General features: G+C 43.4%; 1 long non-coding RNA gene across 1 annotated transcript in view; it reads right to left on the bottom strand.

The window, feature by feature from the left end:
- LOC126482272 (uncharacterized) overlaps nt 1–14825 on the bottom strand; it is a 114281-nt gene that overhangs the window by 10170 nt on the left and 89286 nt on the right. Inside the window, exon 3 of the long non-coding RNA XR_007587618.1 lies at nt 2808–2947. This is a non-coding gene — a long non-coding RNA (uncharacterized LOC126482272). The remainder of the gene's footprint in view (nt 1–2807; nt 2948–14825) is intronic.

Below are 14825 nucleotides of genomic sequence, written 5' to 3'. Positions count from 1 at the left end.
GGAGCAGTTATCCTCACGTGGGTCTTCCTGGTCGTTGTTACTGGACTGCGTCTGCAAGACGTCTCAGTTATTGACAACAAATGTCAACAGTGATGGTTACACCTCTAGAAAGCAATTCGTAGTACACACACTATCGCTATTCCACCTGATGAGTAACATTATCTTTTGTGGATGTGCGCAGATCTTTGTCTGGGGAGTTGCTGATTTGTTTGGGCTCAAAAATTCCTTTCTTTTCCTTATGTTAACATAAAGACACAATTTCTCGTCACCAGTCATGGTACAGCATAGGAATAGTCGGCGTTCTGTCACCAGTCTTGGTACAGCATAGGAATAGACGGTGTTGTTCACAAGTCAGTTGATGATGAGCAAGCAGAGATGCACACGTGACCTCCCATAGACTTTGGTGACTCTGGCTTTGAACGTGCGGTACCTATATGCCCCGATTTTTGAACCTCCCCCATTGCATACAAATGTCGCACGATCACAGTTCATCTCATTTGCTAGTTCCGGAGTACACTGAGGTGGAGCATTGTGGATTAATGCGTTTAAAGGATCTTTATCAAACCCCGTACGTCATCCTGAATGCAAAGTCACAAATGTCAAAACGCTTCTCTTTAAAACGGGAAAAACATTTTCTTGGCGTGCTCTGTCCAATGACACTGTGCCCATAAAATTGTTTCTTGCTGTCCCCGCCGCGGTCACTCCTTTATTGAACTGGGTTGCTCGAAGTGAGCAGTACGTGAGGAGGGTTGCTGGAGGGAGAGTGATTTGAAATTGATGTAGGAATATGTCGGAAATGTTGAGATGTCTCCACTTGGCATCCCGTATTCTAGCGTCCACAGCTCCGCTCGTTATCTCCAAATGAGAAAACGTCAGTATTTAACTCAAATAGCTACAGTGCACTGCAAATACAAAATGACAATCGATAAATAAACTCATGGTAAGTGGAATACCAACATGCAAAACAAAACCGCTACGAACTTAAGCATCAACCTAATATGTATTTGTTTTTAAAGTTATTACTGGTGAGTTCCATATCGAATATTTAAAGCAAAATGTTGTGTCTTCTTTAATACAGTCAACTGATGATACTGTTTATCAGAACTGGACTGGGTTGCTTGAATTGAGCAGTACGTGAGAACAGTTGGAGGGAGAGCGATTTGGAAAGGATGTAGGATTATTCCACAGGTTGCATTAGGAGGTAAGCTGGTTCAGACACAGTTGAAGGGATCGTTGACATTCCTAAATAGGGGTGCGATAGGGCTAAGACGTAGGCGGCGATAGCGTAATGGGGAAGGGAGACATGATGAGAGGCTTCAGGCGTATTGCCGCTGTAGAGTGCAAGTGCTACGCATGCCGAACTGTAACCACAGGTGCTACATTTCTCGGATGGTTTATCGTGGAATGACATTCACCACCTGTATTATCGATTATTTGGCTGCGATAAAGTATGCCGCCGGAGATATCTGGGGTGAAACACTGTGTATTGATGTGATCATTGGGACAATCCATATTTTGCAATATGTGCTTCATTTGCTCGGTTTTGTGCAAATGTATTGCCAATATACTATGGTGTTCACGCTCCAGTTCGATCACTAAAAGGTTCCAGAAGATGATTTTTGGTCTAGTTCGAAGGCCCCTATTGCAACGGCAACCCGTCAAGGATATATAAAAATTATTGTTGGTAAGGCGGGTTCCAGGTTGAGATTCATTGGGAGAGTCCTTAGTATATGTAGTCCATCAACAAAGGAGGTGGCTTACAAAACACTCGTTAGACCTATATTTGAGTATTGCTCATCAGTGTGGGATCCGTACCAGGTCGGGTTGACAGAGGAGATAGAGAAGATCCAAAGAAGAGCGGCGCGTTTCGTCACAGGGTTATTTGGTAAGCGTGATAGCGTTACGGAGATGTTTAGCAAATTCAAGTGGCAGACACCGCAAGAGAAGTACTCTGCATCGCGGTGTAGCTTGCTGTCCAGGTTTCGAGAGGGTGCGTTTCTGGATGAGGTATCGAATATATTGCTTCCCCCTACTTATACCTGCCGAGGAGATGACGAATATAAAATTATAGAGAGATTCGAGCGCGTACGGAGGCTTTCCGGCAGTCGTAAAGTGCCCTCCGCCACACAACGTTGGGTGGCTTGCGGAGTATAAATGTAGATGTAGATGTAGATAATATACAAGAATGGAGAAAGCAAACAGCCTTGCGGCACACCTACAGTGGGATGTAAGATGCTAAATTTCGTGTTGTTTATTATTAAATACAGTGTGGGGTTGAGAGAAAGTATGCAATCTGAGAGAAATAGTTTAGTGGAAGGACATACGTCTGGAGTTAGAAAACGAGAGCAGAATGCCGCACATAGTCATAAGCTTTCTCAAGGCCATGGAACTGAAATATGGTAGATTGACGGTTTTTACATTAGTTGAGAGAGATGGTGGTTAAGCTACAGAAGCTGGTCATCAGAGGAAAACTTTGGATGGAATCCACAGTGGATGACAAGAAGGGGTGGCCGTCGGTTTAGGTTGGCAGCAAAAGGATTCGAAGGTCTTGGTAAACACAGAACTGAGGTTGATGGATAGGAAGATTTTCACATCTCAGACAGAAGTCTGTGTGTAGCATCGCAGTGTAAACGTTGATAAGTATTTATTGGAAAGACCTGTGACCACGGTTCACCTTATTATGGCGCAAAGCGGGTGCACCAGGCACGTCCAGCTATAAAACAGCGACAGATGTCCTCGATCCACCCACTGACTGAGCCGTTTTGTGCCGCAAACGCAACCTCTTTAGAACTACCGCTGATACTCACTGGAGCGCCTTCCGCAGCAGGTCGTGCCTGACGGGCGTGCCGTCTATGGGGCAGGTGGCGGACGTGTCGAGCAGCCAACGCGCCAGGCACTGCGAGTGGAACTGGTGGCCGCACGGCAGCGCTCGCACGCACTGCCGCACCTGCAACACCATAACACATCTGTCACCGGCCGTGGGGACTCAACACGCTACCAGGTGGGTGCCTGGCGTTGTCCAGTCCTACATTAGGTGGCAAAAGGACTAAAATATATCTACAGGGTGATATTTATAAACGGAGACAAACCGCAGAAAACGATCCATGAGAGCAAAAAATGTCATGTGGACATATGACCAGAAGTGCATTCCAAGGGAGATGTACCCAGTGTTTTAGCTCCACACTCAATAGGGCAGGAGCTACCCAACAGGTTAACCTGCTTCCTGGACTCGGCGCGCAGGCCCCGGATCGAATCCGCCCGGCGGATGAACGACGAGGGCCGGCCAGCCTGGATGTGGTTTTTAGGCGGTTTTCCACATCCCCCTAGGTGAATATCGGGCTGGTCCCCACGTCCCGCCTCAGTTACACAGCTCGCAGACATCTGAACGCTTTTGCACCATCCTTTCTGGGGGGGGGGGGGGGGGTACGGGGTGGCGGCAGGTAGGGCATCCGGCCACCCCTTTAACTAACATTGCCACATCCGATTAACCATGTCGACCCTGCGTATCAGCGGGAAAAACGGCACAAGCAAAAGAAAGGAAAGAAGAGACTGAATCGGGCAGGAGCTCGAACACCACCGCCTTCGTCCAACTAGAGACACGCCTTCCACCACGGGTAGCAGTGTCACCCGCAGGAGGTGCAGATATGCCACCCTTTGAGGCTTTCAAGTAAGATGACTAGTCCAACGAGGCGGTAGCCAATAATCGCCGCCCACACCTAGAGGCTGAATCGTTGTAGAAGGCTCGCTGCCACCATACCATAGTGATTCTCCGTAGCACCCAGGCAGGTGTTGAGAAGCAGGATGATACCATGTGTCATGGCATCCTCATACGTAAACGGGATGAATGAGAAAATGCCCAGTACCGCGCTGGCCTGTGCGACGAACCAGCGACAAAACCGTCGCTACGGAGTCCTTACGTAATGAGGCCTGTACGCTTTGAAAATGGCACGGCTAGTGATAGTTGTCGTGCAGAATGTCACACCTGTTCGTCTGGCGTACCCCATGTGGCAGCCCACCTGCTTGGTGTAAATACCCAGGTCACTATCAAAGACCTTTTATCTCCAGCTTCAAGTGGATGTACCTGCCTTCGAACACATTTACGACCATATGTCCATAGAAGCTTGTCTGCCCGTTTTCTGGGATGCTTCCCTGCGCTTTGCCCCCCATTTAGCAGTCACCTAGTATAGCGTAATACAAACTCAGCTTACTGACAAGATTTTAGTAGTATAAAAATTCATCGAAAACTATGGATTAGACACTGATATCAGTAATTTTTTGATTATCTTTATATGACCCCATATTCCCATCCTCACAGTTAGCAGTGGTAGGGGTTCTTACCTTCAGAGACAGTAATCCACACGTGTACTGTCCTCGGACAGAAGCGTATAATTATAAGCCTATATCGACGTCGTTAATCCGTTGTACAAGTACTGAACATGTTTTATGCTAACGCAATACGACGTCTCTGGATCACGAAACTCTCCTCTTAGGAATCAACGTGGATTCCGAAAACAAACATGTCGCGAAACGCAGCTAACCCTCTTCGTACATGAAATCCACAGCAGCATAGACAATGACGCTCGGGTTGCTGCGTGTTCCCTGGCTTCAGGAAGGCATTTAACACCGTCCTGCACTGCCTTTTATTGAAAACAAATACGAGCTTACTGACTATCGTACCAGATTTGTGACTGGATTCAAGACTTCCTTGCAGATAGAGCTCAACATGTCGCTCTTAACGGAAAAGATTTCGACAGATTTGAAGGTAATTTTCACATGTCCCCAAGTAAGTGTGATGGGATTGTTATTGTCTATAACAAACAGGGCATCCCAAAAATGTTGCAACAAACTTTGAGTAGTTCTAAAGGGTATCTTGAGGAACAAATCGGAAAATGTTGGAGATTTTGGAGGGTTCCAGGAGAAAAATAAAATGTGGAGGAAACCTGTGTCCGAAATCGTCATCCACCGACGCAACAGAGCATCGCATTCATAATAAACAAAGCCTTTCTACGAAGCAACCAGCTCAATCTTATCCGTTGGTTCGATCCATAAGCGTGGAAAGTCACGTTTGCTGCCGAAGGGGTGATCTATGTCAGGCGCCAGCGCTTGTAACTTCGACACTCAGCTGCATCGCTGGATAACGTTTCTGGACACGTGTCTCTGTCCTCGATTTGTTTCATTAGACACCCTCTACAGCCCATCTAAGTGTGTCGCAACATTTCTGGGACACCGCGTATATAAATGCTCTGGTAGAAAATGTCGGAAAGTCCATATAGCTGTTCCCAGATGATGCGGTTGTCTATAAGAAGATAGCAATGTCAGAAAGCATGGATTTGCAGAATGACCTGCAGAGGACTGATGAATGGTGCTTGCTCTATCAATCGACCCTGAATGTAAATAAATGTAACAAGTTGCGCACACACGCGAAAAGAAACCTCAGTTGCTTAACCCGACAATATTTTATAACTCGGAAAGATGCAGATAGAAACTGCTTATATCATAGTGCCTCCATGTTGTTTATATCCCGAATTACCTGGAAAAAATGTATTAATTCTCATCTATGGTTGAAATGGCTCTGAGCACTATGGGACTTAACATCTATGGTCATCAGTCCCCTAGAACTTAGAACTACTTAAACCTAACTAACCTAAGGACAGCACACAACACCCAGCCATCACGAGCCAGAGAAAATCCCTGACCCCGCCGGGAATCGAACCCGGGAACCCGGGCGTGGGAAGCGAGAACGCTACCGCACGACCACGAGATGCGGGCAATTCTCATCTGTTTTCTTAATATTTTGTCCAACATTCCAAGTTCAGACCAGTAAGTTCCTTCATCGCATAATTCAACTTTACAGTCGTATCATGACGAGTCACAAAAGCAGAGTTATTCTTCGCAGTTATTGTTTACTTATTTGGTTGCAAATTACTCTACGTGACAATAAAAACTACGAGAACATTCAGCGGCCAGTTAAAAATAGTGTCAGTCGGGACACTAAGCAAGAGTTCTGGCTTTTCGCGGGCCGTTGGCTTTTCGTTAGGCCAACTAATATATGTGGGTAGCAACACTAGCAGAACGAATTTTGCGGCGAACCGTGGCTTGTCAGGCCATACGGACGCATACCCGTTAGGTTAAATTCTTTACAGTGATTATAACGCGCAATATAACGACTATATTACAAATATGTTCAGTGAGTCTGAAATGTTTTCACTGATCACATTACACGTCGCTGCATCTTCATTGGTTTCATCCTCATTCATTTCACGTCAGTGATCCAAAGTCAGTTGTCGACATAAACGTATCGCACAGTGTGTGTTCCCGCAGCCACCGCTAGTCACACTCCTGTACACTCTGCCGAAACAAGTCTTATTTACGGTTTCGTACCTCAGTCGGTAAAAGCGGATCCGTTTCTGGTTCACTTTGTTGTTCATCTGTCTGTCTTTTTATCTGTCTGTCTTTCTATCTGTCTGTCCGATTGTTCAAAACCCTTTTCCTCAAGAACGAATACACGAATAAAGTTGAAATTTATGCTTCATATCAAGGTCTACGGTCCCTTGGCGCTGTATAAAAGTGAAGCCTTTAAACACATGCAGTCAAAAGATACGGCCATTTATGTCACATACAGTATTTTGATTCTAGCAAACTCACTCATAGAAACCTACAGCGTACTTCCTGTTGACGTTGAATCATGAAATTAGACTAGAAAGCAGGTTTCACACTACAACCAAAGGAAAAAATCCGAAAACTGTTAATTCGTCATTATATCACGCGAAAAAATTTTGCAATTTGTTATCAGACTGTCTGTCTATCCCTCTGTCTGTTGAAACCACTTTTTTCTCCGGAATGGGTAGACGTATCAAGATGAAATTTACCTCACAAACAAAGTCTATTGGCCCTCGGTTGTGTAGCAAACGCAAGCTTCTAAGTCATTGCAATCATAAGACACGGCCATTCACGTCACATATTTTGATACTCGCACTCGTTCATCAAAACCTATAAGGCCCTCCCCGTTGACCTAGAATAATGAAATTTGACAAGATGAAAGGTTTCACAGCACACTTACGGGAAGAACCCAAAATTTTTAACTTGTAATAGTGATGATGAAGTCCCATACTCCTTTATAGAGCTTAGGGGACGATGCGGGAGACCCGCACCGCTGTACTAGGCAAGGTCCTAGCAGAGGTGGTTTGCCATTGCCTTCCTCCTACCATAGTGGGGATGAATAATGATAAAGACGACACAACAACATCCAGTTATCTCGAGGCAGATAAAAATCCCAGACCCCGACGGGACTCGAACCCGAGACCCCACGCTCGGGAAGCGAGAACACTATCGCGAGACCACAAGCTATGAGACGAAAATTTCTTACATTTTTTATTTGTTATTCGACTTCATACTTCAAATTAAAATTTTCTCAGAAGTCTTGGAATCCCTGGGACCAATATCTGGCCAGTATCAGTGCCGATAACAGACAAAAATCGTCATATCCCTGATTCCGGACAGGATGAACTGTCCATGGACATAATTAAGTTTTAATGGAACCCTCAGTGAGCGTGTCCTCCTCGTACATGTACATTCTTTCCCCCATGCTCTGCAGGGTGAGACATTTCCATTAACGACTGGAAATGGTAACTAATGTATCATTAATATGAATTGATAAATGAATATGAATCGATAACAGCAAAAAATGCAAGCATTTTAGTCGAAATCATGTATTCATTCAGCGGAAATAAATTGCAAATAACCTGAGAGACCCACGTGATGTGTAAAAAGCTTGATTCCGACGTATGTAAACCATTTCTGTACCGGAACTTTTCATTCATTTATGGCTGTACGTCGTTTCTGAAAGCTCTCCATCACTGCATACTATAAATTAAAGGTCCCATTACCGCTTTTCCACCTGTATTTGAAGCATAATCTCAGGAACTGCTGTACTAATTTTGACAAAATTTTCACAAATTGGTAGTTTGATTCGCGAGGAAGGCTTCCGTATATAATTTACAGGTATTTTCTGCAAATTGGGTGAACATTGATGAATTAAAAGCCTCCTCTGCTCTCTACGTTTTCTGTCTGTACATGAAGGCCAATCTCAGGAACCCATGCAGGCATTTTGATACGGTTTTCATTAATAGACTAATTTAAGAAGAAGGTTTACGTGCACATGGTGAATCATCAAAAACTTACACCGCAGATATTGCGAAAATGGAAAGTGCTGTTGATGTGAGGTTTCACAGAATGGACTCGTATTGTTAGCCAATCAACAGATTGTAATAATAATTTTTGTGCATACATACACTTTTTTTTAATGGAACAATGCCTATAGACATTAACAGACTAAAAACAGGGTAGATTACAACTAAGTAGTGTTTGTTACAGGATTCCAGTGCGACTCGTTTCAGAGATACAATATTTTGAAAAGTTTCCACACCGACACTTGTAAGTGACATTCAACCTCCGTAGTTGCTAGGTGCGACGTTGTTATGTTTGTTTACGGTGTGCTTGTGTGTTCCTTGAGTGCACTGCCACTTTCTAGTCAGTTAGTGTGTCACAGTCCAAGCACTAGGTCGTGAGAGGAGATGGGATTTACCAGTGCAAAAAGGTTCAAATGGCTCTGAGCACTATGGGACATAACTTCTGAGGTCATCAGTCCCCTAGAACTTAGAACTACTTAAACCTAACTAACCTAAGGACATCACACACACCCATGCTCGAGGCAGGATTCGAACCTGCGACCGTAGCGGTCGCGCGGTTCCAGACTGTAGCGCCTAGAACCGCTCGGCTTTACCAATGCAGAAGAGGCTGTTTTGCTCATTGTGTATGGAGAGTGTAGGAAGAACGCAGTTCGTTCTTGTACTGTGTAGGCGGCAAGATATCCCAATAGATGTCAACCATCTCGGCAATTATTTATCAACCTCTTCAACCAATTACGTGAAAGTGGTGGTGTGACACCTAGACAAAGTAACACAAGGAAACAAGTGACGACGGAAGAGGGAGAAATTAATGTTTTTGCTGCTGTTGCAGTTGTTCAGCACGTTAGCTCCCGCTAAACCGCACAAGGAAGTAGCATGAGTTAAGCAAGTGTTCTACGCATTCTCCAACGACATAGGTTCCAACGCTATCACGTCTCTCTCCATCAAGAACTGCATGGAGACGATTATGAGAATCGTGTCAATTTCTGCATATGAGCGTTAGGTCAGGAAACTCCAACTATTTCGCATGCCTTGTTTAGTATTGAAGCCACATTTACCAATCATGGCCAGATAAACCGCCGAAATATGCGCTATTGGTCTGTTGACAATCCTTGTTGTCTTCGTCAGGTGGGACGTCAGCGTCCATGGGGTGTAATCGTGTGTGTGAGGTAGGGAAATATCAGCTCATAGGCGAAACGCTGAACGCGCACAAGTATCGCAGCCTCCTAATAGACTATCTTCGATAGATGCTAGAAGACATTCCTCTGCAGTCTAGGAGGAACTTATAGTACCAACACGATGGCTACCCAGCCCATACTGCACTAAATCATGCCTTCACGAGTTGTTTCTAAATAGTTGCATTGGACGCAGAGGACCTGAAACGCTAGTATGTGTGCAGCAGTCGTTCCATACCCAGACTCGAAGCGGGTATTGCCGTTTCCGGTGATCAGTTTGAACACAAGTTGGGATGATCAATTATCTGGTTAGTGGGTCAGAATCCACATAAGAAGTGTATGCACTTGTGTTTTTCTCCAGTGTATGGTAACACAGGTATTGCGCAAGTGTAAGTGTGGAAATTTTTCAAAATACGATATCTCGTAAACGACTCGCTCTAGAAGCCTGCAACAAGCACTACTGACATTCTAATTTATCCTACTTGCCAATAGGCATTGTTCCATTTACGAAAGTGTTATATTTGCACAAAAGTTCACTTTCTAATTATTACTATAATCTGTTGGTTGTTGGTTGGATAACAATATGAGCCCGTGACTACCAAACCATTCTGGGAAAACAGCGCATCAGTAGCACTTCCCATTTCTGCAATATTTGCGTGGAGTTTTAGATTACCCATCCTGTATAATTTATTAGCTCGACGCTAGACAAGTCGTCCGGTAGTAGGTATTTAGTGCTACCAGTGCGTTTGGAGATACTTAGTGCTACCAGTGCGAAGGCGAGGAGGGTTGCTTGTGTAAGTTAAAGCAAACACTGCTACGGGTCAAACAAATAATGCTGTAGTAAAGTAGCATGAAAATCACGGAAATACACAGAGGTCAAATTCATGCAACGCACATATAAATCTTATTCTTTCAAGATGAGAAAAATGACGAATTAATTTCTGGAATATCAGCTGGTCACAGAGATTTAAAAAAACGTACAATGAGGAGTGACTTTGCCATAAACAGTGATACCCCGTAGAGTAACAGGAAAAGTTAAGCGGAAAGAGGAACGAGAACGTAACAAGAATTGGCAAGTTCCTGAGTACTGTAACACAGGCAACTATAGCGGTTATTAGTGGCTTTCATATTTTTGTTTCAGTGCGGACACAAACTATTTGTAAAGTAAAAAAACACTGCAACATCTGCATGTATATCTTACAGCTTTTTCCATTCGTGATTGAATTTCTTTTTTCTTATGTTTCTGTCCTGATAAGTGATAACGCCAGCAGCTCATTACGAAGGAACTCACAATGCCAACACAATTATGCTGTAATCCAAGAGGAAGCTCCATTCTAGAACGTTAATCTGCCTTTCTGTTAAGAATGTATACTGTCGCAACACTTTCATGAGATTTTTCTCTGCAAGAGCGTTTTTGAAGGATGCTTATGAACGATCCTGTAGCTGACGCTTTTCGAACGTTCCCCAGCGTAAGACTATCCTAAAATATTCGTTCCTTCGTTGCGGAATAGGAAGAATGTATATGGAAATTAGCTGGAAACAACTGATTTTTTATAAAAGTATGTAAGTTAACGGTGCATCCAGTGTATCAGCCTTTTGACACTACTGTCTTCTCTTCTCACAGTCTCTACAAATCGCACATCGTCTGACTGTAAGAGGCAAGCATTCCACGCTGTCGAACATTACTAAAAATTCGTTTCAGAAAAGAAGAAAATAATGGAAGCCTTAGGAACCGGTAACTATATTTCATGCCCATCTACTTCTGGATAACAGTATTTATGAGAGAATGATATTTATTTTCATCTCACTTCATTACGAGTTCATTAGATCAGCCGCTATAGTTGGTACCAAAACCATTAGGCTGGCAACAGCGTTTCATGTGTGACGGCACAGTATAATAATAACAATTGGATACAGTTTACATAGATACATTTACATGGATTACAATTTACATAAAATCGGTTCCAGAATTAATATTCACTCTGCTACGGAGTTTGCGTTGATACGGAGCTTCCTGGCAGATAAACTGTGTGCGGGACCGGGATCCGAATACGCGACCTTGGGCTTTTGCGGGCAGGTGCTCCACCAACTGAGCAATTCAAGCACGACTCACCATCCGTACTTACAGCTGTACCTCCGCGAGTACCCCGTCACTCAGCTTCCAAACTTCACAGAAGTCCTCTCGCGAAACTTGCAGGACTAGCACTTCTGGAAGAAAAGATACTGCAGAGACATGGTTCATCCACAGCCTGGGGGATATTTTCCAGAATGAATTTTCATTCTGCAGCGGAGTGTGAGCTGAATAGAATCTCCTGTGAGACGAGGTACTGGCGGACGTAAAGCTATGAGGCAGATTGTGTCATGCTTGGCCAGCTCAGGGCATTTGCTTGAGAAAGACAAGGGTCCTGGGTTCGAGTCCGGTGCGCACACAGTTTGAATCTGCCAGGAAGTTTCCTAAATTTGGTTCGTCTTGAAAATTCCCTTTGTAAACATAGTAAAACCGACACGGCAATTCCTAACTTTTGAATGTATTATCATACATTAGTTTAGGGTTTATGCTGTAGCAAGTGACTTATGAATAATTTACACGTTTGCGTGCAACTGAATTGCTAGGAAAGTGGAAAACAGTACAGTGTAAGTACATTTATACAGTTTATTGCAAATGAGTCTCGTGGCATAAAGGCAAAGCGTAATAGACTCGCACGCTTGGTGAAGTACAGACGTCTCAGGCAAGGCTGTTCCCAAACTGCACTTAAACACAGATTTGGGGGCCGAAGTTGCGACAAATAATCCCGTAAAATCATGGATAATTTTCTACAAAGTCCGCTGGGTTATCCATGTGAATAAGAATAAGATTGCTCTCGATGTGCTGTTCTTATGTTAGTAGCGTCTTAATAACATGTGCACATCGTTGCCCTCAGTGTACAGTCTGCAAACTGCAGATAATTAATTGCCAAATTCATACCCTTCAATGTGGACTATTAAGTAACTTCAGGCAAACCGTAAATTAAAGATGCGGTGTGAAACTTCAATTGCTGTGTCTGTGCAGTCTGGTTTAGGTGAACCTGTCCATCGATAACAATCCTAAATGCTTATGCCTCCTTTGAATACCACAGCAAACATTATGCTAAAGCATTAAAAATTTTATATTCATGTCATGTCAAGACGTGAATTGCACTGTAACAATACGTCCTAAGTGAATCTTTCATGTTTCTTTTGCCCACGGAAGGTTTATGTTTGCTCTACGTTGATAAAACAGGTAGTAGTTCGTCATTAATAAAGTGTGGCTCACTAAGAAATTCACCAGTTATCGTTTTGTAAGTACGTTTGTATGATTTTTGCCAACATTGAAAATTGTACGTAATAACGTAGCTGAGTAGAACTCACTTATTTCGTTTGCTTTCAAGAGTATTGTAATTTAATTACTGGGCAAAATAATGCAACTTTTCCTTTACCAATAACACAGTTAAATTTAATGCATGATATTAACCTCATTTATATCCTTCATATCATTCCGAATGTATAGATATTGCTTTGTATTTCTGTATGAGTTTGTGTGGTAGTATCAATGAATACAGAACAGTACTATCAGTCTCCCTCTAAATAGCGTAGACCTTAAGAAGCTAATTACAATCTAATTCGTCCCCCAAAACTGAGGTGTTTCAGATAAGCTATTTAAACTAGCGGCATATCTGTCACTAATTTCATTTGTTTTGTGACGATTTGGCTTCCATAAGGGGTACCGTTGGCGTTGTTTAGTTGTTTATTCACTATGTGGGCGCTGATCACAAACAACACACCGATTACCATCCCGTTAACTTCGATTCATTATTTGGAAAATTCTGTGAGCGTTATAATTAAAGCCAGTTCGTGGAATTATAGAGAAAATTTCAAAATTGTACAAATAGTTACACTGTAACCAGGAGAAGCTCAATATAGATATACATTTCACAACTCTTTAGGTGAGTCGGTGAGAGGAGAGGTCTTTTATTCATCATCAAATCTAAAGCAACGGTACAATAATGGCGGGGAAGGATGGAGGTTGTTTTTCTTAAATATTTTGAGCAAACACGTAGTTATATCTTAAGTGGACCGTGTTTATACATAAACTAATAATCATTCAGATATTACCACGGACTGATGTTTTCCGGCGGATTGAAAATAAAAAAGGAACATTTGTCAGAGAATCCTCTGGGACCAAAATTTTCCGCGTCTTTGTGTCTCCTCCGGCATTCGAGTTCGATTACTCTAACAGCCGCTGCGCTGGTTTAGAGACAAAGATAGAAAAAAAACGATCATGGAAAGCGGCGCAGCGAGCGCTTTCTCTTTTATGCGTATTAAAGCTTGTTCCAGATGAAGCAGTCGACGCGAGAAAAGCGGGACACTGAATGAACTGCCGTTCATTTATATCGCGACGTTTTAAAGCGCTGCGACGGCTGTGCTTCTCTCGAAAGCTGATGTCAAAGCACCAGCAAAAGATCTCTGTTTCTGTGCGTAAAAAGAGGAGGACAAAGGTTCAGAGCTTTCTGCCAGAAGCGAAAAGAAATGGGCCATTAACAGATTGCGCTTCCCCCCTACCCGCGTGAATAATTCACTTGCATTCGTCAAGACGCTTTGTCGCTCGTTCAAAGGGGCGAAAGTGGGACACGCAAAGCAATGAATACAGAAATGCGTCGGCGAGGAGAGTGCGCGTTCTGTGTTTTCGTCCACCGACACTGAGAAATGTTCACCAACAGACCACTCTCCTTTCGGGTAATACAGCTACATGGAATGTAAAACATTTAAACGAATCCCACTGAAGGTACTGTATATATGTTACCTGCGAGTGTTTTAAAGAAGAGGTACTCGAAATACGGGTCCAGAAAAACGACATAATCTTAATGCTGCTTTCCCGTGTGTATAAAACACGAAACACTCTCTTTTATGAAACTCGGACATACACCGTACCAATACAGTTATACAAATAGTCCTGCATATACCTCCAACATCTGGACATTTGGAAGGTTTGTATGTTTAATGTCTGTTTCAGCGGAACTATAATTACTTATATCGACCACCAACGACCGCTTGGTTCAAAAATCGTTCAAATGGCTCTAAGCACTATGGGACTCAACATCTGAGATCATCAGTCCCCTACACTTAGAACTACTTAAACCTAACTAACCTAAGGATATCACACACATCCATGCTGAGGCAGGATTCGAACTGCGACCGTAGCAGCAGCGCGGTTCCGGACTGAAGCGCCTAGAACCGCTCGGCCACAGCGGCCGGCTGACTGCTTCGTCCATGGGACGCTAAGCAGTTACTTTATTGGGACCAAGCAACGTTGAGAGATAGGCAAGTATTACAAAATCACAATGTCATCTCTTACTTCCCTTTCAGTGCAGTGACTTTCCTTTGAGATGGACACTGAACACAGATAATGCAGCAGTTTTTCCTTCAAAATGTACGTTATATGAACTAA

Source organism: Schistocerca serialis, chromosome 5 (assembly GCF_023864345.2).
Source record: "Schistocerca serialis cubense isolate TAMUIC-IGC-003099 chromosome 5, iqSchSeri2.2, whole genome shotgun sequence".
NCBI classification, from domain to species: Eukaryota; Metazoa; Arthropoda; class Insecta; order Orthoptera; family Acrididae; genus Schistocerca; species Schistocerca serialis.
The sequence above is the reverse complement of the archived record's forward strand: the minus strand, read 5'-3'. Positions and strand labels throughout refer to the sequence as shown.